This window comes from Macaca mulatta, chromosome 15, assembly GCF_049350105.2.
Source record: "Macaca mulatta isolate MMU2019108-1 chromosome 15, T2T-MMU8v2.0, whole genome shotgun sequence".
NCBI lineage: Eukaryota > Metazoa > Chordata > Mammalia > Primates > Cercopithecidae > Macaca > Macaca mulatta.
The window spans coordinates 25,029,956-25,034,136 of NC_133420.1; the positions used below are offsets into that span (position 1 = coordinate 25,029,956).

The 4,181-nt window shown below is 43.3% G+C and overlaps 1 pseudogene; it reads right to left on the reverse strand.

Annotated features, from left to right (window-relative positions):
• Window positions 1-853: 853 nt before the first annotated feature.
• LOC699413 (olfactory receptor 1G1-like) lies at window positions 854-2,930 on the reverse strand (annotated as a pseudogene).
• Window positions 2,931-4,181: the final 1,251 nt, after the last annotated feature.

Consider the following 4,181-nt stretch of genomic DNA (forward strand, 5'->3'; position numbering starts at 1 on the left):
GTTAATCCCTATGAATGAACCACTTCCAAAGCTGGTCTTGGAAATGATCCCTGAAGCTCAGAGTACTTGATCCTTCCAGGTCCTGTTGACATTTCTTGTGATTGGGTGGGACCTCTTGGTCCCAGACTGAGCTGCCAACTGAGCTTCCTTCTAGACCTAAGTTGTGGTCTGGTGTCATTCTTTTGGTGGTCTCACTCTCAGGTTTGAATATCTTGAACACCTATCAAGTTTACTTATCAAGTCACCCTTGACCACGGCAGACTGAATGTTTCCCTCCACTTGACTAAACTTCACACAGGCTCTTTCCCAACTCTAGGTTCCTGACCTCCCTTTTCTTACAGCATTTACTTTAGAAAACCTATGAATTATTTCTATGCCTCTTGAAAAATTTTAAAAATTTTAAAAGACTCTTGCCAGTTTTACAACCCAGGAATATCATTCTCAACGACCTGGGAACTGTCTACTTGAAATGAAATCATTTTATTTTCATATTTCAATCATCAAAATTCATTCAAAATTTCATTTTAATCATTGAGGGTGATGGCACACCTATCCTCCAGGCTCTGTAGGAGGGTAACGACCTAATTTTCATGGACAATTCTTTGTTCCACATTGAGGAACTACCTCCTGTCACAAAGATATGAGAAGTTTGTTTTTTTTGGTGGGGGGGTAAAGCCAGTTAGCAAAAATAGCTTATGTTCTTTCTCTCACCCCAGCACTTAAATATCCTCCTGCCCTTAGTTTCAGCAGACTTGATTTCATACTGAGTTCTGGTGTCTGCTCCGTATTTCAACTGCCTTAAATGAAGTCTTCCCAGTGTGTTTAAATTTGTCCAGTACAATTTTTGCTGTGATGCCCTGTAATGATTGTGGGCCACTGCCTCTCTCCAGGCTGCAGCTCTGTCTCTGGCCAGTTGGTCCTTTTCTAGTCCTGCCACATCAGGCATCCTTCATCTGTTAAACTGCTTGTGATATTGAGCATCCATCTTGCCCTGAATTTGGGTTTTTCAAGATTATATTAGAGAAGTCCAATTAGGAAGGCATTTAGAAGAGCCTGGGTCTCTACTCTGGAGAAGTACCCTTTAATGAGTACAGCATTTTCCCAAGCCAAGGAATTTCTGCAAAGCTCCCTTCATGTCCCTGTTCCTCAAGCTATAGACAAAAGGGTTCAGCATGGGAGTGACTATTGTGTATACCACAGATGCAATCATTCCAGCATCTGCTGAGTAGGGGGATGAGGACTGGAAATACACCAGAAAGACCGTTCCATAGAAGAGAGTGACCACTGTCAGGTGAGAACCACAGGTAGAGAAGACTTTGTGCTTCCCCTCAGCAGAGGGGATCCTGAGGATGGTGTGCATGATGTGGGCATAAGAGACCAGGACACAGGTGAGAGGAACGACTCCCGAGAGAGTGGTTTCAGTGAACATTATGATGTGAAAGACCCTTGTGTCTGAACAGGCAAGCTTGCGGATTGGGAGAAGATCACAGAAAAAGTGTGGGATGGAATGGGAGGCACAGAAAGAAAGCTGAGCTATGAGAAAAGCAAGTGAGAAAGCCAGGAGGTGGGAGCAGAGCCAGGACATGGCCACCAGCAGCAGGCAGCGCTGGGGATGCATGATTGTGGTGTAGTGTAGAGGAAGGCAGATGGCCACGTAGCGATCATATGCCATCACGGCCAGCAGGAAGTCATCCAGCAGGGCCAATGCCATGAAGAAGTGCATCTGCATGAGACACTCAGTGTAGGAGATGGTGTGATGCTGTGTCTGGATGTTCACAGCACCTTGGGGACAATGGTGCAATTGAAACAGGTATCGATGAAAGACAGGTTGGCCAGGAAGAAGTACATGGGGGTGTGGAGATAAGGGTCAGAACCAATGGCCAGGATGATGAGCAGGTTCCCCAGAACGGTGACCAGGTACATGCCCAGGAAGAGCCCAAACAGGAGAGGCTGCTGCTCTGGGTGCTCAGGGAAGCCCAGGAGCAGGAAGTCAGAGATGTTGGTTTCGTTTTTAATTTCCTTCTAAGGTGGAAAAAGTAGCAGGTAATTCTGATTAAGTAAGTTATCCTTTAAAAATTACGGAGTCCATGGACATTGGTATGTTTTTCTTTGTTCTTTGGGGAGGTCACTCTGATTCACTAATGGCTGTAATTGTGTGTTTGCAAATATGTACAGATATGGAGACTGTGGACGATGATAATGAAGGGTTGGGATGAAGGTGTTCTTTGGTTTCTAGAATACTGTAATATCGCAAGTTTTCCTCATATATCGCCTGACTGAGACTGAACTGGAATTTACCTTAAAGAACTGCTTCAAGTTTTAATTTTCCCTTTAAAACAAACTCTTATAACATCAGTTTTAACCTCAGTGACTTACTGTGGAGCTAATTTGGGGGTCTTGCACACACTAGGATTTAGTGAGCAACACAAGGAGCTCTGTACGTATGTGGGTGAATGTGTGTGTGTGTATGTGTGTTGAAGGAGATGGAAGACAGAACAATTTCTTTAGAGGGGAGCCAGTGGAGAGTCAGGGGTCTCTGGCCCCTTTGCCTTTGATGATCATTGTAATGAGTCAATGTGACCATGAGGAGGTTGCAAACTTTAATACACATTATCATTAAGAGCACACCATTTTCATTTTCATTATGAACTTCACCATCAACATATTTTGTGTTAAGATCTAGGCTGGGCACAGTGGCTCATGCCTGTAATCCCAGCACTTTGGGAGGCTGAGGCTGGTGGGTCACCTGCAGTCAGGAGTTCAAGACCAGTCTGGCCAACATGGTGAAACCCTGTCTCTACTAAAAATACAAAAATTAGCCGGTCATGGTGGTGTGATCCTGTAATCCCAGCTACTTGGGAGACTGAGGCAGGAGAATTGCTTGAACGCAGGAGGTGGAGGTTGCAATGAGCCAAGATTGCACCACTGTGCTCCAGCCTGGGCGACAGAGTGAGACTCTGGAAAAACAAAAACAAAAACAAAATAAAACATATTTTTTGTTAAGATCTAGTCCTTGGCATCTTGGAGACTGGATGGGAAATCCTTTCTCTGCTCCTTGTTCTCAGTCTGACCTTAGTCAATTGTTGAGCCTGTTTGAATCTCTGTTTCCTAGTTTGTACCATGTGCAACCTCACAGAGTCACTGAAGTTATTGTTGAAATAACATATATGGAAAGCGGCTCTCATGAATGGTGGTGATTGTTATGTCATTAGTAGCAGTAGAAATGGGACCTTGGGACAGAATATAATAGGAAGCCTTGAATGCTTTCCAGTTCTGTTTCTCACATGTTTTTAAACTTTGGGAAATATTTACCTCTTTTGAGCCTTGCTGTTTTTCTTTTCTTTTCTTTTTCTTTCTTTCTTTCTTTTCTTTCTTTTTTTTTTTTTGTCTATAGGAGGTAGCAAATAACCCTACCTGATAGTTTTGTTGAGAGGACTAAATGCTGGAGTCAGTCGAAGTCTCTTCATAAACCATGATGTGCAATCAAAGCGAGAAACTCCACTGTTCTGTTGGATGGTATCGAAGAACAAATACAACCAACACTCAGTGGTAGCATGTGCTAATATCATGTTTGTTTAGTGTAGTGATTAAAACATACAATTCTTTTTGGAATCTGACAGAATTTCCCCACTCTTTACTCTCTGTGTGACTTTGAGGAAATTTTTTTTTTTTTTTTTTTGAGGTGGAGTCTCTGTCTCCCAGGCTGGAGTGCAGTGGCGCAATTTCGGCTCACTGCAAGCTCTGCCTCCTGAGTTCATGCCATTCTCCTGCCTCAGCCTCCCAAGTAGCTGAGACTACAGGCGCCCACCACCACGCCTGGCTAGTTTTTTGTATTTTTAATAGAAACAGGGTTTCACCGTGTTAGCCAGGACGGTCTCGATCTCCTAATGTGATCCGCCCGCTTCAGCCTCCCAAAGTGCTGGGATTACAGGCGTGAGCCACCGTGCCTGGCCTGAGGAAGTCATTTAACCTCTCTCAGCTTCATTTTCCACATCTGCTTAAATGGGATAGTTACTAAAGTTACCACATTAGAGTAGTTATGAGGATTAAATTCAATAATGATTGTAAGATATTCAGAACAGGACTGATACACTATTAAGTGCTCAGTAAATATGATCTATTATTCTTATTTCTGTTTTAAATAAAATGACAGTGCTTTTTCCTTGTCATTGTGTCCTGGT